Source organism: Pleurodeles waltl, chromosome 8 (genome assembly GCF_031143425.1).
Source record: "Pleurodeles waltl isolate 20211129_DDA chromosome 8, aPleWal1.hap1.20221129, whole genome shotgun sequence".
NCBI lineage: Eukaryota > Metazoa > Chordata > Amphibia > Caudata > Salamandridae > Pleurodeles > Pleurodeles waltl.
The window spans coordinates 639,838,039-639,864,201 of record NC_090447.1 but is presented as its reverse complement, the minus strand read 5'-3'; positions in this window follow the sequence as shown (position 1 = coordinate 639,864,201).

Genomic DNA, 26,163 nt, shown 5'->3' with positions numbered 1-26,163 from the left:
GGATAACTGGACCTGGTATAAGGTGTAAGTACCCAAGGTACCCACTACAAACCAGGCCAGCCTCCTACAACAAGATCCCTTTTCAATACAGGTCTATCTGCCAGGGTCCCAGTAGGGGGTTCGGTAGTCCAGTGTGTGAGGGCAGGCCACTAGCCTTTGAAATGTAAATGTCAGGCCCCTCCACCCTTCCAGTCTAGGAAGACCCATTTAGTATGCAGATGAGTGCATGTGTGACTGAGTATCCTGTGTTTGTGGTTGTCAGGGTGAAATGCACAAGGAAGCTGTCAACCAGCCCAGCTCAGACATTGATTGAAGACAGGCTGTAAGGCACAGATGGATTTTAAGTGCACACAAATGCTCACTGTTAGAAATGGGGTATTTGGTTGGCAGTCAGGTTACCCCCTGTCCAATCAAGGACCCTCACTCTAGTCAGGGTAAAAGAAAATCACCCTCAGCTATCTCCTGCTTACCCCCTTGGTAGGTTGGCACGAGCAGTAGGCACACACAGTGACTTAATGAAAACACTACAAAATGACAACACAGATTTAGAAAAATAGAAAATATTTATCTAAACAAAACAAGACAAAAGCAATCAAAATCCACAATACACAAGTTGGGTTATCACAAAAAATGCAAAAAGAGGCTTCATGTAATTTTAAACACACACTAACGCTGTTAGCGTGAAAATGTACCTTGGGTGCGTCAAAAATAACCTTGCATGGGTGAGTGTGCTTCAAAATGGGCTTGCAATGCGTCAATATCACTCACGAGCGAGACCTTGCATCGATTCTCCTTTAGTCGGGTCGGTGTGTGTCGTTTCTTCTCTCCACAGAAGAGTGATGCGTCGGTCCTTTCAGCACTCTCAGGTCCGAGCAGGCCTTGCATTGTTTTTACATGCCCAGCGGTGTTTGCATCGAAAATCCAGCTGCACGATAATCCAAAAAACACGCAGCAGGGGTTGCAATCTCACAAGCCTTCTTGAGCGATGTTGTGCGTCGTTTCTCCAGCCCCGGGCATCAATCTTTGGGTTGCGTTGCAGGTGAGCGCTGATTTTCAGCTGCAAAGCCAGCTGCGCGTCGATTTTTCAGCCGTAGATCGGAGTCGCGTTTATCTTTTCCCCCGGACGGCGGTCGGTGCGTGGATTTCTCCCTCTTAGGCTGCCAGCTGCTCCTTTCAGGGTCCCAGGTACTGGATGGGCACCACTTGGCAGAGTAGGAGTCTCTCCAGAGACTCCAGGTGCTGGCAGAGAGAAGTGTTTGCTGTCCAGGAGTCTTCAAATAACAGGAGGCAAGCTCTAAATCAAGCCCTTGGAGATTTTCACAAGAAGGAAAGCAACACAAAGTCCAGTCTTTGTCCTCTAGCACAGGCAGAAGCAGCAACTGCAGGATAGCTCCACAAAGCACAGTCACAGGCAGGTCAGTTCTTCTTCCTCAGCTCTTCAGCTCTTCTCCAGGCAGAGGTTCCTCTTGGTTTCCAGAAGTGTTCTAAAGTCTGTGGTTTTGGGTGCCCTTCTTATACCCATTTTGCCCTTTGAAGTAGGCCTATTTCAAAGGAAAGTCTCTCCTGATTGTGCATTCCTGCCTTGCCTAGGCTAGGCCCCAGACACACACCAGGGAGTTGGAGACTGCATTGTGTGAGGCACGCACAGCCCTTTCAGGTGTAAGTGACCACTCCTCCCCTCCCTCCTAGCACAGATGGCTCATCAGGAAATGCAGAATACACCCCAGCTCCATTTGTGTCACTGTGTAGTGAGAGGTGCAACCAGCTCAAGTGTCAAACTGACCCAGACAGGGAATCCACAAATAGGCAGTCACAGAAATGATTTAAGAAAGAAAATTCTCACTTTCTAAAAGTGCCATTTTCAAACACACAGTCTTAAAACCAACTTTACTAAAATATGTTTTTTTTTTTTTTAAATTGTGAGCTCAGAGACCCCAAACTCCAGATGTCTATCTGCTCCCAAAGGATATCTACACTTCAATCATATTTAAAGGTAGCCCCCATGTTAACCTTTGAGAGGGACAGGTCTTGGAACAGTGAAAAATGAATTTAGGAATATTTCACTGCCAGGACATATAAAACACATTACTATATGTCCTACCTTAACCATACACTGCACCACTCCCTTAGGGTTACCTAGGGCCTACCTTAGGGGTGCCTTACATGTAAGAAAATGGAAGGTTTAGGCCTGGCAAGTGGGTACACTTGCCAAGTCGAATTAACAGTTTAAAACTGCACACACAGACATTGAAGTGGCAGGTCAGAGACATGATTACAGGGCTACGTATGTGGGTGGCACAACCAGTGCTGCAGGCCCACTAGTAGCATTTGATTTACAGGCCCTGGGCACCTCTAGTGCACTGTACTAGGGACTTACTAGTAAATCAAATATGCCAATCATGGATGAACCAATTACATACACATTTTATATAGGAAAGTTTGCACTCTAGCACTGGTTAGCAGTGGTAATGTGCCCAGAGTAACAAAAACATCAAAAACAGAGTCCAGCACACATCATCAACCTTGGGAAGCAGAGGCAAAAAGTTAAGGGAGACCACACCAAGGATGAAAAAGTCTAACACTAACTTTCTAAATGTGGCATTTCTAAAATAGTAATTTAAAACTCAACCTCACCAATAAGCAGGATTTTCTATTGCATCCTGGCCAGCCATACTAAACATGACCTGTTTACCCCTTTCTGATCAGAATCTACCACTCAAACTGTATATGAGGGTAGCCCTTATGCTAGCCTATGAAAGGAACAGGTCTCACAGTAGTGGAAAACAAATTTAAGAGTTTTCCACCACCAGAACATATAAAACACACAGGTATACGTCCAGCCTTTTACCTACATAGCACCCTCTCTTAAGGGTTATCTAGGACCACCTTAGGGCTGGTATATGTAGAAAAAGGGGAGTTTAAGGCTAGGGAAATACTTTTAAATGCCGAGTCGGAGTGGCAGGGAAACTGCACATACAGGTTGTTCATGGCAGGCCTGAGACATGTTTAAGGGGCTACTTATATGGGTGACACATTCAGTGCTGCTGGCCCACTAGTACCATTTGACTTACAGGCCCTGGGCACATGCAATGCACTTTACTGGGGACTTACAAGTTAATCAAATATGCCAATTGGGAATGAACCAATGTTACCATGTTTAAGGGAGAGAGCATATGCACTTTAGCACTGATTAGCAGTGGTAAAGTGTGCAGAGTCTCAAAACCAGCAAAAATAGTGTTAGAAATGTGGAGGGAGGCAGGCAAAATGTTGGGGGATGACCACCGTAGGGCTGTCAGGTCTAACAAACATTATGGCCAGATATATTTGTCATCCTTCAGATCCTTCAACAGTGGTGTGAAATGTATGTGTTCTTGGGGAACAGCATCCTGGGCACCTGTTTCGTTCACCTTCAACTTAAAAAAGTGATTCTGACCTGTATTGTTCCGTCTTTGTGGACACAAGTAATGAACAATATGATTCTATTCTATGACATTTGACTATGCTAATTCAATCTACCTTGAACCAGCAGAAAAAATCTTAAATCAACTGCAACTTGCTCATGTAGCTGCAACAGGAGTGCTTACTAAAGCTGCCAGATGAGTTCATACATTGCCAGTAATGTGGTAACTACATAGGCTACCCATTTAATAATGAGTAGCCTATAAGGCTCTAACCATTTTCCATAAAGCCCTGCACCTCGGATCAATTTTCTATCTAGCCAATAATTTTTCCTTTTATCAACCGTTATGCTCCCTTAGGTTGGCTACTCATTAGGTCGAGCGTTAGTGTTCAGCCTACTGTATACTTTTAAGTATACTATAGAGTGAGTTCCAGCGTTTTCATTTGTTAGTTGCAGTGTCCTTCAAAAATCCTTGCTTGCTAGTGGTCAGTTCTGCCTCTTTGTCCTGCCTTTTTTCACTTTGGGAGCAGCACAAAGTACTGTGTAATTATGCTATGTTCTGTTTATCTCTTCTGTAAGGGACTTTTTTTTAGTATTTGCCTGTTTCACTTCAACACTGTGGGTGATTGTTCAGTCCCTCCTCCCCACCAGCTCCCTTTACAAACATAATAAAACAGAGCGGGGCTTTTCCAGGGCCAGCTTGCTCTCCCTTCACTTTTTTTTTTTATGCTGTGTAAACATGATTCCGTTTCTCGTGCTTATTTTTAAAAGGTCACAAAACACAACCCATGTGTTTTTGCGAGTTGAGCTGTACAGCTTATTGTTTTCATCCCTGTGTGTGCTGACCAGCGCAACTGGTCTCGCATTTGCTCGAGTTAGAGCTATTAGCGTTCTAAACTCCTAACCGCGCTATCCTATTGTTACATTTTTGGCTACCTAGACGAAAACAATTTATGGCTTCCGTAAAGTGCCCAGCAAGAAACAAGCAGTAACAGTTACAGGCAGAAACTGATTTTTTTCTTAATCTAACCATCTACTATGATTAATGAAACAGGCCAGATCAAATTTTCGACTTGTCTTCTACAATATGTATGTACGGGTCAGCTGGACCTGGTGCATCAGGAGTCAATTAATTCAAAGGAGTTAGGTTTAACATTCGAAAAAGTTTCCACGCCACTCCTTCCCATGCTCTGAAACAATAAGATGTAGAGAAAACTGACTACGGGAATCTGTCTCTCTCAAGCAGCAAACGCAAACAGAAAATGGCGCACACGCCCCCGGCATGTTTCAGCTTTTGAAAAAAGATGACTACAGACTTAGTAGCAGATGGAGCGCCCAATTAAATTTCTTAAACAGCTTTGATAAACAATATACGAGTTTGTTTATCAATTGTAGCATTGTTATGCCATGATTTGAAAATGTGCTTTTACTTGGTAATAAAATGAATCCTCTAAAAATGCAACAGACAAATCGTAAATAAAATAGTGGTTTTCTTTTATGGTTCTTCCACTTTTACATGCGCTGCACTTATAGTGGAGAAAGAGAGCCTTTTCTTTTGATGGTGAATTTTCGCTAAATGGGTGAGTTCTCAGAAGCCACTTGAAATAGTAAGCACACACGTCCAATCATAGACAGGGATAGAGAACCGCAGACCTCTGATATTGTGATGTAAAAAAGTGGCAACATGTGATTTAACCTCCATGCATATATACCAGTTGAGAGCAAATGTATAAATAGTGAAAGCTATACATTTTTCATTCTAACATTTTTCCAAACGTTTCTTGACAAGCCTTTCTGCGAGTATTTTTAAAATATGATTTTCAAAAATAAAACTCTGAATTTCCGTAATAATGCTTACTGTGTTTATTATGAAATTGTCAATTACTTTTTATGTAAAATTCACCTGAATGTAGTCCGCAGGAGTAGTTTGTAGTTAATACGAGCTTCAGATTACTCTCCACAAAGACATGCGGCTGCATAAGAAGTAGCAGCAACCCACAGAGCTCAGATCTGACTGGATCAGGTAAATCTGCTCATCAAAACTAGCAACCAAAGCCAGCCGTGTTAATTCATCATCCTGTCAGCGTAATGACATTCATTCATAAATACTAAGCAATCCCCTCTACACCTGGGTGAGTATTCTGTTCAGCCCCGTGTAACTCACTAATTGCACACCTTCCTCTGCTGCCCTTTGTAACACAGACCCAATCCTGCCCAGGAAGAGTAATGAAAATTATCTGTAGTTTTTCACCAAAGTTGGTGCAGACATTGCTGTTTATCTCTAGAAACGTGTTTCTGGGTTTAGCCCTTCATCAGTAGAGAGTAGAGATCAAAGAAAATTCATCTCGGGTTGCTGGAAATGCTGCTAAAATCCTCTCAGGTCAAGTACCACTCACAGGCACACTGGTGCATCTCCAAAGCTCATCAGCAGATTTGTGGTGTTTTTACACTTGATCCGGCACAAAATGACTCTGAGTCTGAAGGGTGGATTGTGGATTGCACCTTGATGAACTAATATTGAATATTTAATGAATTTTTTATATATTTGGTGATTGTATGGCTTGAAAAATATGTAACCAGTTGCTGATTATGCAAACATTTATGTGCAGATGTTTGCTAGAATCAGATTCATGGCGATGTAACTGTTGAGGCCGCACTGGGTGCTGACATGGAGGGGGGACACTGATAGAGGGGGGTCACTGTGTTTAGCTATCACTTACGATTTAGAAGCACCTGATGCATAGTTCCTTGTGCCCAGCTTTCAGGCAGAAATAAAAATGCCAAGAAAACTCTTGTGAATACTGCTCCTGACAGATAGAGATCAGAGTTTTATCTAGTGGAAGTTTTGACTCAGCATAAAGTAACACAGAGGCATAATATGCCTGCTGAAAAGAACAGATCTGCATTTTATGTGGATAGCCGTGTGTATTAGTAAAGCTTGCTTTTACAAATGCTTTAAAACAAATGAAATATATGTGAGTGAGGGGCCATCGAGAGTTGAGAGGCACTTTAACTAGTGGTGGTGAGGGAAGCCGAGGAGAAGGTCATGAGGGGGGATCCAACAAAGATTGTCACACTGGGCGCCTCCAGCACCTAAGGGGCCTATTTGCCAGCTGTTTTCCAGTTGCAGAGCCAGTGTGTCCTTGGGCAATGATACTGTGTCGCTTAAGAGCCTCCCCTCTCTTCTTGTCACTTTTGTTCAGGGGTGCCCGGTAACAAACACACAGCAGAATGTGCTAACAGATTCCAGTGTGAGGGGTGAAAGAGCTGTTTTAGGGGCTAGCGCAAAGTGCTGCGTCCTGTGTTGTAATCTCTCTTTGGGCTTCAAACCACGCCCATGTCATGTCAGTCTCTTTCATTGGTTTGGGGGCTTGCCTTTTAAAATCTGCTTGCTTTCATTAGTGAAAGGCATGCATACCTCATGCCTTTTGCAGTGTTTAGCCCTCCTCGAGCGCAGTAACCAAGTAGTGAAAACATACAAGGCTCCATGTTTTCCTTCCGGTTTCTGGACTACTATATCTCTTTTTTCGCAGCGTGATCTCGCTGGGCAGAGGTTGAGCGCTTTGCATGACATCGACCCTGTTACATATTTAATTGCACTTTTGATTGTTACGTAGATAATTGCACTTTTGCCTGTGACATGGATGATTGCACTTTTGCCGATAGGTTTCAGTACAAATTAACTTTTATTTCCCTTTTTGTGTCTGCTTTGCACTGATGGTGGCCGTCAGATCGCTTATGTGAAACTTTTACTTTTCAGTTTATATGGCAAGAAAAGTCTAGTTAGTTATGTGATATTGTTTTATTTTCATTTTCAATTTATGTGGCAAGAAAGGAGTTTACAATGCTCTTAGCTCTAGCTCAAGCAAACGCGAGACCCATTGCATTGCAAATGCTTGTTTTTTGCTCACCATCACTACGACTGGAATGGTCACTTATACAGAGTGTGCTTTTTCTACAGCAGCAGACAAAACTTAGCTGGAAACCTGAATTTTTCTCCTGGCCTTTTCTCATGGTTAGGGTTCGATTTCAAGGTTGTGACAACCAACAATCTCAATATACGTCTGTGTATGAGCAGTCTAGAATAAGATTATAACATATCATAACATTACCTAGCAACAGCTTTGCAGTCTTAAAGCAGTAAGCTCTAAATTGTGTGCGTTGCTTAGATCGTTAGAAGTGTTATGTCACCTTGGCTACTCCTATTCATACTTCTCTGAAATTGTCGGTGCTATGGTAAATTTTAGTAGTTTTTGGAGACTCTGATTTGTCTTACTTTACAGCAGTATCAATACATTTTTCTTACTATGTTAGTTTCATTTTCATTTATTGAAGCGAAGGTAACACTGTGCATACTTCTTACAATAACCTAAAAATCAACTTTACACACCGGGAGCCTCACTATTGAACAATCTGTATTTCTGGAAAATCATATTAAGACAATAGCCAAAACGTGCTTGGGGGGATTTAGAAAAAAATTAACACAATTTCACACGCTAAAACAACAGCAGAGAACAGTAATTCGAAAGTCATGTTTGGTAAATTAGATTATTGTAATGCAATTTAATTGTCAATTGCAGAAAAACAGCTGTTTTAGCTTAAAAAGATTCAGCGCACTGCTGGTTGGTAGACTTGCAGTGATAAAAATTCGAACATTTCCTGCTGTTACTCTGATAACGTCACTGGCTCTCTGCACAATATCACTGTCAAATTAAATTGCTTTGCCGAGGACGCCCTACATTGTACATTTGAAATAGACGGTGTCCGAAAATGACGAATAGACCAGTTAAAATAAATCGATTATCCACACAATCGTTGGAAATAGTTTTGTGCGTTAAAGGTTGAAAAAGAAACGTATTTATTAGAATTAGAACGGCTGTGACATGTTTAGGCTTCGAATGAAAGAACAGAAAACCTCTGTTTTTTGTGTTCCCTTCTTGGCACTTTGCTCTATGCAGTGCATAATGGAAGCCCTGCAGCCTCAAACCTACAGCACAGAGCAGTTATCTTTCTCCTCCTATATGCCTAGGATCCGATTTATCAATATTTGATATGGAGCATTCCTGCTCTCACTGCGCTGGATCAGTATGTGCAGCCTGGCACCAATGCAGGCATCCGTGCGCCATGGTGCAAGGGTGCCTACATTGCAGGCAGGATTGTTTTTGTGCAGGAAGGGATCCTTCTTGTGGAAAAACAATCCCTACACATGCTAAGGATGTTAAGGGTTTTAACAGCACATCCTTAGCTTTGTTGCTAATTGTGCTCCTCCCAGAAGGTGGTGCACCATTATTGCACCGCTATTACATATTTTGCGCCTCCCAGGTAGTGGGGCACGATCAATGCCCTATCTGGGTATTGATTCAGAAAGGTCTCATCGTATTTAAGGGTCCCTACACTAACACCCATTGGGGCCCTGTTCCGACACATTTTCTGAGATTATGAAATTAATGTTTAACGAAGTAAACACAGAAGAGAGAGGCCCTGCACATTCTCAAGCAACAGAATCAATCTGCCTGTAAGCATAAGAATACAACTTAAATTCTAAATGAGGGGATCATAAAAACAAAAGTGACAAATATTAACATCTACGACCACGTGTTAAAAATTCTCACAGGTGAGCAGCAGGCCATGATATGCACATTTGCTTTACTCTGCAGATAGTTGCAAGGTCCTTTTGATACCACCATTAATGATTCCAGATTTTTTATGTGGTATGGTCCCATGAAAATAAGGTCATGTCTTCATGTTTTTCGTAAAGTAAACACAGGCACAAGGACAAAAGGAGCAGGAGGGATGCACCAAATGTACACTACTAATAGATGTGGCACACTTATTGGCGGACCTTGGCATACTTTCAGAGACTGCACAGAGGGTTCTTTGCCCACGTCCAAAAAGAGGCTATGGGTGGCCCTGAGCAGCTCCTGAAAAAATTGACAGCTGTACTGATGTCAGGATCAAATCAAATCTAGGTTTATGAAGCGCAACAACTCACCTGTAAGGGTCTCAAGGCACTAAGGGACTTTGTCCTGTGAGCTTCAGTTGAAGAACCAGGTTTTAAGGTCCGTCCTGAATTGGGGTAGCGATGGTGACTGCCTGAGGTTCATGGGCAGGGTATTCCAGCTCTTTGCTGGGAGGTAGGTGAAGGATCCATTAGCTGAGGTCTTCTGTATGTGGGGTACAGTGGCTAGTGCTTGTTGAGCGGAGTGGAGTGGTCTAGTGGGGGATAAGAAGGTGATGGTGTGGTTGAGGTAGGTGGGTCCTGGAGGGCCTTGTAGGCATGGACAAGAAGCTTGAAGGTAATGCTCTCCTCGATAGGGTGCCAGTGGAAGTCTCTTCCATTGATTGGAGATATGTTTGCAGCAGGGAATATCCAGGATGAGTCTTGCGGCGGCATTTTGGATGTGCTGTAACTTCTTAAGGTTCTTCTGGGTGGTACCGGTATTGAGGGAGTTGCCATAATCTAATCTGCTGATAACCAGGGCATGGGTTATGGTTTTGCGGCAGTCCTTTGGGATCCATTTGTAGATCTTCCTGAGAAGTTGGAGTGTGTGAAAGCAGGAGGATGCAACTGCGTTGACTTGGCGGGTCATGGTGGGCGATGAGTCCATGATGACGCCGAGGTTGCATGCGTGGTTTGTTGGGTGGGGGGATGTCAAGGGTCAATGGCCACCAGGAGTCGTCCCAGGCTGATGGAGATGGTCCCAGACTGAGGATCTCAGTCTTCTCAGAGTTGAGCTTGAGGCAGCTGTCCATCCAGGCATCCATCCCATCGTGGAAATTCTTCTTGGTGGTAGTGGGGTTTTTGGTCAGTGAGATGATCAGCTGGGTTTCATCGGCGTAGGAGATGATGTTCAGTCCGTGGTTCCTGGTGATGGAAGAGAGAAGGGCCATGAAGATGTTGAAGAGTGTGGGGGTCAGAGAGCAGCCCTGTGAAACTTGGCTGCTGATCTCTGTAGGTTCTGACAGGTAAGGCGGGAGTCTGACTCTCTGTGTTCGGACAGACATGAAGGAGCATATCCATTGTAGGGCCTTTCTGTGGATGCTAGCGGTGTGGAGCCTGGAGCAGACGGTGAAGTGTGAGACCATGTCGAAGGTGGTCGATAGATCCAGTAGGATGAGGGTTGCTGTATGGCCACGGTCAAAGAGCAAGCAGATGTCAACTGTGGTAGCAAGGAGAGAGGTCTCTGTGCTGTAATTGCCCTTCAGGCCTGATTTGGAGACATATAGGATGTTGTTGTCCTCAATGTGCTTATGGAGCTGAGCACTGATGGCCTTCTCAATGACTTTGGCTGGAAAAGACAGCATAGAGATGGGGCTGTAATTCTTGAGGTCCAAGGGGGTCGGCCCTGGGTTTCTTTAAGAGCAGGTGGATCTCTGCATTCTTCCAGTCCTCTGGGAAGGTTGCTGTCTCTATGGAACAGTTGAGGGTGTGTCAGAGCTTGGGTGCGATGAATGTGTTGGCCTTGTTGAAAATGTGGTGAGGACAGGGGTCTTTTGGGGCTCCGGAGTGGATGCTGCTCATGGATGCATGGATGGATTTGATTTGATTGCATGGATGGATGATTTTGTTTGATTGATTTGATTTGACACAGCTCTTTATTTTGGTGATGGAGCCCTCCTTTTATTTTGTTAATTGAGCGTAAAGAGCTTGTATGGACTGGGGTACGCACTGGCATTAAACAGAGCAGTGTGGCTTAATGATCATCCAGCCTAGTTTTATGTATTTCTGCAACCTGAACCGAATATTATTCTGCTGGGTTTGATGTAAATCAGACTGTTTTACGGTAAAAAAATATTGGGTGTCAAAAAAATATTGTCCGACACAATATTTTTAGAAAATATTGATTTATTAAAAATAATTTGATAACACTGAAACCAAAGGCATCCATTTGAGAAGGGAAAACTGAAAATGCTAAAAACGTTTTGACTCTTATGGGGTATTTTGTAGATAGTTCCGGGCATGAATTTTTTAACTAAAAATGCTTTTAGAATTTTCAAAATTGATCCCACAACAAACAAAGGATTGATTATATTAAATAAAGACTAGTTGATGAGCGAGAGAAATAAAATTAATAAAGGAAGAGAAAAGGAAAACAGAAAAAGAAATGATGAGTAATCCAAAACAAACACATTTTACTGAATGTACTAAATGTACAAAATGTAAGCTAAAACAAATGTCAACTAATTCACTAACAAACTGAAAAAGCAAAATGTAAGTTTCAGATTTATCTTTTTATTATAAAATCATAATTTGCAGTTAGAAAAAGTAAATCTGCAAACACCATACTCTATGTTTGAGTTAAAGGTGAAACTGAGCTACAGGTTCTGCTGGAGTTGTCCACATATTACTTCCAGACTGTGGGAAAGTTAGGCCACATTGCCACACCTATTCTCAAAGAGTGGTTAGAAAATTACATATTCTCTGATGGGAGTTTCAAATGTTACACTTTAGATCTATTTCTAATTGACTTGCTAATCCCAATATGTTATCAAACTCCTATTTGAGTCCAAATTGAACAACCTACACTGGTGTAAACTGTACACCTAACATGTTTTTTCCTCCCACAAAATTGTGCTGGCAAATAGTGAAAATTCTAACTTTGTGGATGTCAGAATAGTTAAGAACATGGGCTGTTAGCACTCTATTCCATACTCTTAAGTGTGTAAATCATAATGGGTTGTGGATTTTTCACCCATTAAATACCATGCCCAATGGTATAGACATTAATCAGGTGATTAATTGTACTTGGGCTATTACTCAGATTTCAGCCAGGTCTTGAGGTGGGCCTTTGTAAGGTTATTGGAGATGCTGCACAGTTAATGTTTTCTTGCTGTCTGCTTGAGTAATCTGGTCTGACAACTACTGATTACTCAGTGCTGTCTTCTATCTCTAGCCTGATCTACTCTGGCACCAAACCCACTGAAGAAGGTGAGTAACTATCACATCGACCCCATTACGAAAATAGGAGGCAAAGATGTCCTCTGATTGGGCACATCCAAAAAAGAAACATGTCATGTTGCTGAAGAGGTGCAACACATCACAAAAGCACAGGGGTCAGGATTGAGGATTTCATAACAAATCCACCCATTTTGTTTTGAGGTAGATATATATCTTGATATAAGTAAATATGATTAAAATAAAGAAATGTGTCTTCATCATGCCACACTCTAGTAGGTCCACCATTGTGGCACAGACCAATGTTTACTGACTTTGGTAAATATGATTTGCTTTCAAAATACATTTGTGGATGCAGAGAAAAGCCCATGCAGGACCCATGTAATGCCTCCCTGACACAATCTAACACAAGGCATTCATTTTGTGGTAAAATCTCATGCAAAGCAAAATCTTAATTTGCTTGGCTTGGTAAATCGCAACATGAATTTTGCATCAGGGCTGTGACACCAAAGTAGCAAAACCCTGATGCAAAGTCTTTGTAAATCCAGGCCTTGGCTTGGGAGCGTATTTGTGAATTTCCTGGGTAGGAGACATTATAGTTAGATAGTTAATGCATTGTGGTTTACATATTTTCATGGCGATCTATTGCCTGCAATAATTTAAAGTAGTAGCATCTAATACTGACATGTCAATGTACATGTTTTCTGGAATAAATATATCACAAAGTTCATTTTTCTGTATAAGGTGTGGTGTCTTGCAATGTGGAGTGAGTTTCAGTATGTCCCACAAAGTAGCTTACTTGGTTGTGATTATCAGTAAAACCCTTGGACAAACTAACCACCCTATACCTAAATAGGTGTGCAAACAGAATTATCTGTAAAATAATGCCTACCATTCTACAAGTGTACGGGAATATTGAACCACTTGGGGTATTTTGCATGTCTATTCAGCATGTGAGAAATGACTACAAACAAATCTATATGACTTCCATATGAGTACACACAAACTTATTTTACAATGCAATATACATCACATACCTCTGTGCTACCCATCAGTGTTGTCAGCAATGAATCAATAGCATTTGCAGGACAAATTAAGTCCAATCTCCACCTTTTCATTTTCTGACTTTTTATTTACAGCTGACTTCTTTGTGAAAACTTGCTTTGCTGCTGTTATAAAATGATAAAATAAAAAGCTCAGTGTCACAAACACATTTGCTTATTCATCCTGGAGCACCAATTAACTGTGCCTTATTTTCCTTCAGCCCATATTCATTAGTATATGACATGACAGAGGTAATTGTAATTCAGGGAGTCCAGTTATCATTGGTAATAAAACTGGAAACTGAAAATTCTAAAATTATGGTAATTGCCAGCAAAGATTTATATGTGTTAATATTTTTTTACATTTTGAAAAAGAGAAGCATGGATCAATCCTCATTTTACAAATACTTAAAAAGTTAAAGCATGAGCAAACAAGCATTAATTGAGACAGTAAATCTCGATTTTTTATGGGGAAAGGTTTAATAGTGCAGCAGAAAGAAAGTATCTCAATAAAGCAGTAGTTTGGACTACCTCGGTATGGAAGTTGTGAGGAGACTCTTTTTGCCAAACAGACTGCAAAAGCAGAGGAAAGCTTTACCCTTTTAGAGAGAGCGTTATGGAAGGAAGTTGCATGTACCTTTGGCTCCACTTGGTGAATCTTAATGAATCTTTACAAGAATTTCCCAAAACATTTGCCAGTCAAGTCAGCTGCCCTCTATCCAAAGGGGACAGAGAAAAAGGGGGGTCGCAAAACACTTTTTTCCCATTCATTTTTACATAGGAAAAATTGACCAGTGATAGAACCAAAACTACTGGATGGTATTACATCAAATTTGGAAGAAAGGTAGGTCCTGGTCCAGAAAGCAACATTTCTTTGTTTTGGTGACAATCTATTCAGTAGTTTTAGATAAATTAAAGAAAATCCAAATTTGTATATATAGGGACGGAAACGATTCACCACCACTCCTGATCTAATGCTGAGATCTGATTGGCTGACAACACTTCAACAAATAACCCATTGAAGTCTTATGCAGCCGAGCCCCAGAAAAAAATAATAAAACATATAAAAGGGGCCAGGGTACAAAGACTCTGACCCTTTAGCTCCAGTGCTGGGGCCCCAGTGGGACCCCAACCTGGGCTAAAAAGCATTTTTAAAACAATTTTCGGTGTGATTTGCGGCAGATCCATAGATATGGCAAAAATTCCTCCAACCCCCAAAAAATGAATCTTTATGAAGCCCTCCGGTGGTCCAAGTCCCAGTGGGCCTCCTGACCCACTCCCACTGCCCTGTGGACCGCCACCTCCCAGGGGCATTAATGAAAGTAAATATGGGGGAGGTGCCTGCCCCCCCCACAGCCCTGGGGACGACCACCTCCTTGGGCCATTTATTTAATTTTTTCTGGGGGGCTGCATGGCCTACCATATCCCCAGGACACCACCTCCCTAGGGCATTTATCTCTTGTGCTGGGGGACTGCACTGCCCCCCACACCCGAGGATCGACACCTCCCGGGGTAAATGTATTACTGGTGTGGGCAATCCCTTCGGCCTCCCCCACAGCCCCGGGGTTTACCACCTCCCTGGGGATATAATAAAAAAGTGATGGAGGTCCATTTTGTACCCCCAGGCCCCGGTAACCACCACCTCCCTGGGGCTATTTTCATTGGGGGGGGCAACGCGGCCTCCATAATGGAGCCACTGATGGCCCTGGAGATTGTTACCCCAGGCTCCTGCTATGTAACAAGGTGGCCACCCCAGGACACAGCTGTTTGCTGTGGCTTGGCTGCAGCCTTGAAGTTGCAGGCCAAGTCACAGCAAACAAAGTCTGCTTTTTGACAGTGGGACCTGTCCCACTGTCCCAAAGAGGACTTTCTTTTAATCTCTGTTCCCTGCACACAGGTATGCATGCAGAGACAGAGCTGTCTGCTTGCTGGTGCTATGGGACCAAGGGGGAGACCTTGATGCTTCCCCCATGGTTCCTGATAGCCCGTAAGTGAAAATTACAAAACAAATAAAAAAATAGTGAAGGACTGCGGGAGAGGTCTTCAGACTTCACCTGCGGTCCCTGAGAGCCCATTAGGGCATATTACAAAATAGATTAAAAAATAGTGAGGGACCATGGGGGAGGCCATGAGGCTTCCCCCACAGTCCCTGATAGCCCATAGAGGGCCAAATAAAACCAGAAAAAAGAATTACCTAGCTCAGTTTTCAGACCTTCACACTGAGAGTTGAGGGTTCGATTCCAGGTGTGTTATAGGTTGTTTCCCTCTTATTTAAATTTGTTATTGAAATGTTTAAGGCCCATATTGAAAGGTGATCTTACTCTTTTTAATTGACAAAAACATTTGTCATTTCAATTTGTGCAGATATATCTCACTTTCTTTCTCTCTCTCTCTCTTTTAATCTCTCTCTCCCACTTACACCCACTCACACACTTCTGCACCCACTCACAGACACACTCAGAAAATCATGCCCCAACTCACAGACCTACTCAGATCCTAGTGCACCCACTCACAGCCCTATTTAGACCATCATGCACCAACTCACAGACCCACTCAGACACTTACGCACCCACTCAGAAACCCACTAAGACTCTCATACACCCACTCACAGACCCACTGATACCCTCATGGACCCACTCACAGACCTGCACACACACACTGACACACCTACTAAAACACTGATGTATGCACTCTCACACCCAGACACACACTCTCACAGCCACTCTCACCCCCAGATATACCCTCTCATACCTATTCTCACAAGGCTGAAGACTGCGTGCAGCAATGATTGATTTAACATATAGGCCCTCATTTTAACCTCGGCGGTAAAAACCGCCTACCGCCGCGGCGACGGCTACCAAAAGACCGTCATTGTGGCTACCAGCCGTCCGCTATATTATAACCACAGCTGGATTTCCCCTACAAGAATGGTGGAAATCCTGCTGTGGCCATGCCGGCAGATGCCGGTAAGGTGGTGCTGCTGCCACCAGCAGCGCAATGCCAGTAGACCGCCGCCAGCCATATTATGACCCATAATATGGCCTGACGGTGTTCTGCTGGTGGGCGCTGCTGGCGGTAGCAGCGCCCTGTCCTGTCTCCTGCCGGAGGACCCCTGGATCCAGGTAAGTTGGGCCTCCGACAGGGGAGGGGAGTGGGGGTTGCTGTGTGTGTGTGTGGGGTGAATGTTTGTGTGTGCGTGGATGCGGGTGTGTGTTGCGTGTTTAATGCGTGTATGTTGTGTTATGTGAATGCATGTCTGCATGCATGTGTAATTGTGTGTGTGTGTGTGTGAAGGGGCATGAATGTAGGGGGGTAGGAGGGTTGGAGAGGTGGGGGTTGGGGGGTAACTGGAGAGGAAGGGGGAAGGAGACCCCTATCAGTGACGGGAAAGGATTCCCTGTCACTGATATGGCCTACCACCATGGTTTTTGCGGCGTTACAAATGCCACAGAAGCCATGGCAGTAGGTGGAGTCATGATCCCGCAGGCGGTACAATGGCAGCCGCTGGGCTGGAGATGGATATCTCCAGGCCTGCGGCTGTTACCGCTGTGGCGGTCGGAGTGGTACATTGGCAGATTGACTTCAGCCAACCCACCAATGTCATAATATGGCGCTAAGCACCGCCAGCATTTTGGCGGTACTTACTGCCACATTAACGCTGACCGGCGGGGTTGTAATGACCCCCATAGTTATACGGTAAAAAAAACATAGAAATTCACTGAATAAAACAAAGGTGACAAGGACATTATAGTAAATAGAATTTGTTTTAAACTTAGAAATTCACTTGGACAGAATTAAGATCCACTAGTGCCTCCTTGGACCACATTATCATGATTTATTTGATGCTAATGTGGGCCAACGAGGCCAAAATCACCACACCAAATTTACAATGCATGCCTTGGGCCACTTTGTAACCCTTTGCACTACATTATGCGTTGACCAGGCATAATGTATGCAAACGGGGCATTCCTACATTAGGGGGGCAGAACAAATGACGCAAAGAAATCTAAGAGGTTTCTTTGCGTCATTTTTTTCAGCACATTTAACACCTGCTCAGAACAAAGGCTAAAACGAGGCACACCATTGTTTACATTGTATCATCCTGCAAAGCTCCAAACTAATGACAAAAATGTTGATGCTAGTTCCTAACTACCACCATGGGGCGCTGTATCTTAGACATGGCACACACATGGTGGCATTATGTGGGCGCTAAGGGGAGAAAGAAAAGTGGTGCTGCACTGGGTACAATGCCACTTTTCTTAAATCTGGCCCCAAAGGCTACAGGGACGTTATAGTTAGACTCATGTTGAACGTATGAAACCACAGAAATTCACCAGTTATAGCTAGAGTTACCTCAAGTAACTATAATTCGTGTCCTAAGGTAACTATAACTCGCTCCCTCGCCATGCACTGTGTTAGACCTGAAAGCCATAGGGTGGTCACCCCCAACTTTTTGCCTGCCTCCCTCCACTTTTTTATACTGTTTTTGCTGGGTTTAGGGCTCTGCGCACTTTACCACTACTAGTCAGTGCTAAAGTGCATATGCTCTCTCCCTTAAAACATGGTGACATTGGCTCATACCCAATTGGCATATTTAATTTACTTGTAAGTCCCTAGGAAAGTGCACTGCATGTGCCCAGGCTGTGAATTAAATGCTACTAGTGGGTGTGCAGCACTGATTGTGACACCCACATAAGTAGCGCCTTAATCATTCTCAGGCCTGCCATTGCAAGGCATGTGTGCAGTTTCACTGCCACTTCGACATGACATTTAAAAGTACTTAGCAAGCCTGAAACTCCCCTTTTTCTACATATATCCCACCGCTAAGGTAGGCCCTGGATAGCCCAGCCCACAGGGCCGGGTGCTATGTAGGTAAAAGGCAAGACATCTTCCTGTGTGTTTTATAGGTCCTGGTAGTGGAAAAATCCTAAATTTGTTTTCCACTGCTGTGAGGCCTGATCCTTTCATGGGCTAACATTAGGGCTATCCTCACATACTGTTTGTGTGGTATATTCTTATCAGAAAGGGGTGGACAGGTCATATTTAGTATGGCCAGAATGGTAATAGAAAATCCTGCCTATTGGTTAGGTTGGATTTTATATTACTATTTTAGAAATGCCACTTTTAGAAAGTGAGCATTTCTCTGCACTCAAAAGCCTTCTGTGCCTTACAGCCTATCTCCAATCAACGTCTGGGCTGGGGTGATTGACAGCGCCCTTATGCATTTCACTCAGACAACCACAAATATAAGATGCTCAATCACACCTGCACACATTTGCATACTGAATATGTCTTCCTGGGCTGGAAGGGTGGAGAGCCTGACACTTACATGTCAAAGGACATTGGCCTGCCCTCACACAATGGACTGCCAAACTCTCTACTGGGAATTTGGCAGACAGGGTTGTACTGAAAGGGGACCTTGTGCACTTCAAAACCACTCTTTGAAGTGTCCCCCACTTCAAAGGCACTTTTGAGTATATAAACTGGGTCCCTGACCCTACCAACTTAGACACTTCCTGGGACAGATAAACTGAACCAGATCCTGCAACTTTCCATGAGGAGCTGCCTGGCTTCCTGAGGTACTCACGCAGACTGCTTTGCTGTGAAGGACTGCTGCTTTGCTGTTGCCCTGCTGCCTTGCTGGCCTCTGGCTCTGCTGAGAAGTGCTCTCCAAGGGCTTGGATTGAGCTTGCCTCCTGTTTCCTCAAGTCTCAGGGACAAAAAGACTTCATCTCTGCAAAGGAACTCCTTGTACAGTGAAAATTGACTCATAGCCTGACAGAATTGACGCACAGCCTGCCTAGTGGTGAAAGAATCACTGCATCGACACAGCCCGACTCCCCAAGTGGAGATCAACACAGCGCTGACGTTGTTGTTGGCACTTCAATGCTCAGCCCACCGGATCGACGCATCACCGAGCCGGATTGACGCAGCCTGCCTCTCTGTGGGAGGAATCGATGCAGCGTCTGCCGTGCAACAGAAACTCCAACACATTCCCACCGGATCGATGCAGCACCTGTGACTTCGCCCTGTACACCCAGGATTTCCTCATATCGTCCCTGGGCATCAAAAGACACCGCATTGCAAAGAGGATTCAAGCCTGAACGTCGGAATTCAATGCAAAGTCCTTGCCTCGTAGAAAATAATCGATGCATCATCCGTGTGCACCTGGAAATCTAATGCACACCCTTCGTTTACCTCACATAACCTCCTCTGTGGTCTCATTACAAAAGAGATATTTCAACTTGTACTTATAAAATCTTGATCGCTTGACCTTAATTCATTCAGACAAATATCTTATATTTTTCTAAATCTGTGTGGTGTATTTTTATGGTGGTATTTTTGTGTTGTTGCATGTCTTATTGCACAAACACTTCACATATTGCCTTCTAACTTAAGCCTGACTGTTCAGTGCCAAGCTACCAGAGGGTAGGTACAGGATAATTTGGATTATGTGTGACTTACCCTGACTAGGATTGTGGTCCATACATGGACAGGGGTGTATACCTCTGCCAGCTAGAGACCCCATTTCTAACACACTGCTAATTACCCCACAAATTACGGCACTCATGAGTTCCTTGAAAACAAAAAAAACATGGATTGTTCGGGCACTAGTTAGAGTTACCTTAGGGCCTGAGTTATAGTTACTTGAGGTAATTCTAACTATAACTGGTGAATTTCTATGGTTTTGTACGTTTAAAATGTGCTCCTAACTATAACGTCCCTGTAACCTTTGTTTTTTTAGGTGAAAATATATAATATATATATATATATATATATTTATATATATATACATGTTCACTGAAAAAACTAAGGGCCATATGTACGAACACTTTTTACCATAGACACAGAATGGGTAAAAACCTTTGCTACATCTGGCCCTTAGGCCCATATTTATGAAAAAGTGGCACATCAGTGCTAATGCACCACTTTTTCTGCACCCCCCACCAGCACCTAACGACACTATGGTTGCACTGTATTTATAATATGGTGCACCATGGTGGTCGTTAGCACATTAGCATCAAACTTTTGATGCTATTGTGGCGCTTTGCTACACTAGCGTCAAACATTTTGACACTAGTGCAGCAAAGTGCAAGGAGGCCCATAGGTTTCTATTTCTAAATCTTGCAAATTTCACTGAGCCATTTTTGCGGGCCTCCTTGTGCCGGAACGCCGTCCCTTCCATACATTATGCCTGCGGCAAGCATAATTTGGTGCAAGGAGTTACAAAGTGGTGCATACATGCATTGTGCCACTTTCTAAATATGGTGCAGGGAAAAGGCCACCTTAGCATAAAAACAATTATGCTAAGGTGGCACTTAAGCAGCACCAGGGGGTCTTAAATATGACCGAGGTTAAAGTAACATTATAGTTAGCTGCAATGAAAAGATCTGTTTGTGTTTTAAAAAAAATTAGAAATTCACTGAAAAAAAACAAAGGGTAAAGTGATATTATAATAAAGTCAATGTGTCAATGACAACTTTAACATTTGAACTAACAGAAAACAGAAATTCATCCGTTATATTTAGCCAAACTAATTAGAACTTGCCCCCCACCGTGCACTGCTTATGACCTCACATATTACATCACTTATAACAAGTTTTATGACATTTATGGCATCACTAATGACATTTCAAATTACATCATTTGTTTTAAAATCTGACTATCGCAAGTTATATAAACTGGTTCGTTATCATATTCTTTGCACAACTCCATAAGGAAATGCTCACAGGAATCATGCGGTTATTTTGTTTTCATGTGTATCCTTGGCCTAATATTCGTGTTCTTGTCTTCAATTGCCTAATCCCCGTTTTCATTTGATTTCATGTTTTAGTTTTGAGTTTCCCTGAAAACCGTGTGGCAGCTTTGACACTGATACTATACTTACCAACAGCTCCAAGTATAAAGACCACTATGAATTATGTGTTAACTGTGGTACTATTGTGCCAGAGAACATGGTCTCGCTGTGAAAGGCCTAATGCGCCCAGTATCACAGTATGTGTCTGCAAAAACAGAATTCAAAAGCGCAACATGATTGCTTCAGAAAATGCAAAAAAATCGGTACAATGGGCTACCTTAAGGTGTAATAGAGTTTGAAAAAACAGCACGTAACCCTGGAAGCACTCATCTGTGAAGCTAGCATCCTCAGAGCCCAGAAGATGTCTGCAGGTTCAACGTGTAGTCAAAATGGATTAAAAAATTCTCCAGTGAAGGTCATACGCACAACCAGTAATACATTTGAACATTTGAAAACCTAGATAGCGCGCGAAGATAGTTTACTTTGTTAGTGTGCTAATTAAATAAACAGCTTTGTCTTATTTATTTCAGTTATCAATGCAAAACTGCACGGGTGAGGGTAAACTGTGATTGGGTCCGGTCGCAGGATGTAGCTTGGAGTCACTCCAGCACTGCTTGCTCTTCAGTGAATCCCATCATTGATTCTTCCCAGACGAATGTCTTCCATTGAGTTCTGGTAGTGCAGCCTATTGAAAGCAGTAGAAAAATAATTCAGCAGGCAATACAATATTCAACAGTTCATAAAGCAATATTATCTGGGCCATAGGCAATAAACACTTGACAGTGTAAACATAATCAGGTCCTTAACTGTTTGCTATCCTCAAATGTACAAATGAGATAACTTTATTCACAGCCAAGCACAGCACTTGCCTTTTCACCTCTCCTCTCTCTGTCTCGCCCCCTTATTTGTCTGCCAGGTAAGCTGGAGAGAGCACTGAAAACAGAGGCAGCAGTTGTAGGCCTTTATAATGGCTTCCGATGACTCACACCCATCAGGGAAATTCCCAATAAAGTAAATGACTAGTCAGACTTGGTTGTTCAATAGGAATGAATGATATCTCAGGCCCTGAGACACGAAATGATAAATGATAAATAGCAGTGCGCGACATGGTACTTGGTCCCGTTGCCCCAAATGGAACTTTCTTTGCAGCTCCGGAACGTGATAGACAAGCAGGTTATTAGTAATATTTCATTTTATTTTTGCAGCCACGGAAATAGGGAACAAGGCCCCTACGGGGACCTCTTTTTCTCTATGTTTTCGTTTGCTTTGGAAGGCCTCAACTGAGAGCACAGAAAAGGCTGAAAAGTAAAACTTGCCACCGTCCATCCATCATCCTTGTAGTATTTGTCTGCCTTCGCCCGAATTTTTGAAATTGTTATATGACCATGTCACCCATAGTTTTCTTTTTTCCACTCTAATCAGACTTTCTCCCTACCTTTCGGCTCACCACATATTTATTCTCTCTGTGTCTTCCTGCTTCCATATTCACACTAACGAACTCTGTTTTAATTTCTTATTAACAATGAAGTACCAATGAAATATGAAATATTTTCTGAAAAAAATGCTAAACCTTGGAGAGAAGGCTAGTGGGATTTACTTCACCACACTATGTCCAAGGTGAAGCACCTCTTAGCAGTGCATTCTCCCCCAAATTCCAGTAAATTTCAAGATTTTTCTTCATCACCTTGTTTGTAAACAAGCCTTGTTTTTCTTTGAGGTTTTTTTTTTTAGACATTATCTCCAGGAATACTTTCTTTGGGTTATAATTCTGAAGAACATTTTCTATAGTCAGTAGAGTGTGTTTAAGCTTCTTTAAATTACTTAAAGAAAGATTACAAGACAAACCCTAAATAAGGCTGTTGTTACTTGCTTTCTGTGGGTTAATGTCTTCCTAGCAGAAATTTCCTTTCAAAGCCATCATTTTGTCACGTAGGCTCTCATTATTCTAATGCGACTACTGGATTTTGAGAGGCAGAATAAGTCTAATCCACTGCGGGTGACACCTGTCGCTCCAATCCGGGTTTTGCTCCGGCTAACTAGCAGTGCCTCATCTCTACCCAAGGATAGGGATGACTGGGCCGCCGAGTGCATGACATACTTGGCTTCTCAGGGAAGTCGTGGTCACTCAGGTCTCATCCATTTCTCTCATTTATGATTTAGTCCCATATATAAATGACAAACAGAAGCAGTATATGTTTCAATAATGAGTTTAATAAAACAACTGCATCTTAGATAGCAAAGCGTGAGCTGCGGTAACCAGGACGACACAACATAACAGTATTAAAATTGTGACGAGAAGAGTGAAGCATAAAAACAACGCTATCATATTGTCACTGTAATCAATGGACTAGCTCCTACGTAGGCTATGATAGAGCACAGCATGTTAAGCTCTAATTCTGACTTCAGGTTCCCCTGGGAAGACATCAAACTCCATACCTGAGCAAAGGCTTGCGGTCTGCATTAGCATCTGTAGCGAAGCATTCAGCAATCAGCATACAATTGTGGTTCCCTGGCTGGAATATCCCTCTAACGTGTAAGAGACAAGGAAGTGTTTTTACAATAACACAGCTAATGTTCTTAGAAAATGTCCCTATGTAAGGATGTGTGTTTTCTACGAATGTTGGAGACTAAACTTTTACCATGTTCACCGACAATGTACCATGCTGTAGCCTGGGAAGAAGTACAGAGTTATCAAGAATGTCTTGTTTGAGAACAGAGAGCTGGCCTAGGCAAAACAGTTAGATAAATGGAAAATAAAACAAGACCGTAAAACTGGTTATTGTAACAATAATAAGACAAAGCTGAATAAAATATATCGAGGTTAAAGTGCACAGCGTCCTAGTGTGTTAAAATAATGTGCATGGAGCTATAACTAAAATGGCTACACAACAATTTCAAAGAACATACAGTATGTTTCAATCCCTAAATGCTGATCCTACGATATAAAAACTCCGAGGCGTGGGAATTGCCTGGACATTTTTTATCCACACATTTCACTGGATTATTCCTATTGTTTTGTTTGTTGTGGTGTTTGTTCTAATCTACACCTTCCCTTTAATACTTTAATCAGCTGGAGATGGGTTTACTTCCTATAAGAGAGTGTTAAGCTTTCCTGTCAAATGGTCTCATTTGTCCAAGCTCATTGGATTGGGCTACCTCTTTTGATGTAGTGCCCAAGCCCTTGAGGGCACACTGGGTTTGCTGGGCTTGCTCCTATGCAATACTAATGCAGCCTTAATGCAGTACCGCAGTTCGCCATCACAGAATCCACACATGCCCACTTTTTCTTACTTTCCCAATCCAGGTCAGCAAAACATAAACAGCAGCAGCAAATTTTGGCATACTTTGACCAGAGAGCCAGATATTGCATTCATTACCTTGAATCCTATTGACAAATCACTAAATTTGTCTTTTTACACTCAGGTCCAGATGTTCCAAGGCTTTGCATCAGGTTTGCACTACCTTTTTAACACATACTTGATGCAAAATCTACTGGTGGGATTTACAAATCATCACAAATTGAGATTTGCATTGGATTGCAACCAAAACTAGAAAAACGCAGCCCAACATGCTTCCTTGTATTACTTTCTATCAAGGGGGGATTCTATGGGTGGTGCAAATGTGTTGTCATACAACTACCCATGAGATTTAATGAAAATCCCTATCTAAAAGAATCCTCCTTGAGGCAAGCTTAACGGGGAGAAATGTTTTCATTTCATTTCTTCGTTCTACAGTACACATACAAAGAGGGAACTGTCTTAAAGTATAGTCATTGTACAGGAAGGGACTCCTACCTTTACAAAAACTATGCGTACCACAATGCAGACACCAATGCACTATGGCACAAGGGTGTCTGCATTGGTACACGTCAGTCATAACTGGGCCAGCACAGGGAGAGAGCAGAATAGTGTCTCATCTTAGTAGTTAAGGCACTGTTCTGCTCTTTCCCATTGATGCAACACAGCACATCAACTATACTTCCTGTGCTGCTTTGCGTCATTTCTGTGTAGAGTTACCACTTAGTATCTTGTCCTGCATCTTCTTAATGAAATGTGCATGGACTCAGAGAAGGAAGCAAAAACCTTAGTCTAGAATTATTAATCCTTTCAACTGGGTCTGTGTTTCTATTGTGCAAACCCAAAGCAAAGTGTTTTGTTGGGATTTCCTATCCAACACAACACAAAAGGATTTGTGCTAAATAGTTTTCCAAAGTAATTTTAAGTGTAAAATTGTTCAATGCGCTGCTTTGTGTTAGCTGCGTCATGGGGAGGGCAGTTTAATGGGTAGGGCATGGGTGTTCCCATTCAACTCCCCATGGATTTTGGTACAAATCCCTATCTTCAAACAATCGTAGACGTTGGTTTGTCCCAAACTCCTACCCTTTCTCGAAGCAGGAGGAACAAGGAGAAAGGTTTTCAGTTCTCCTTGCTTTTCCTACTTTGCATGTGTGCTGCATTGTACACCACAATCACAAAACATGAAATTGTTAAATAATAGTTTCTGTACTAGAAGGGTCTCCTGTCACATCTTAGGAGATATGGCACTGTTCTGCTCTCTTCCTTTCATGCAACACAGCACAATACCCTAAGTTGCTTTTTAGTAAATCTGGACCTTAGAGTGCATGAAATGTTTCACAAGCTGCCGCTGACTTGGAAACAACTAGTGTTTCTTTTCCAAGCTCCAGGCTGCCTCAAACCTGTGGAGCAGTTTCCATTGCTGGTCCTCAATTAACAATAAATAATCTTTATTTTCTTAACTATCCATATTTGGCCCATTTGGAAAGTGGAAAGAGAAGCTCAAACTCACAAACCTTCACCAGCTAATCAGGCATTTACCAAGTGTGCTTTGCTTAATATTCAAAGTCAGGAGATGCAAAAACATTGCATGTGCTTGTACTTTTATTTCTTTTAAATTGTATTAGAAATACATTTTTTATAATACAGAGTGGTTTTATGAAACTTATGGGCAGATTTAAAAGCCCCTAGTGCCTCCTTGTACCACATTAGCATCATTTTTTGAAAGCTAA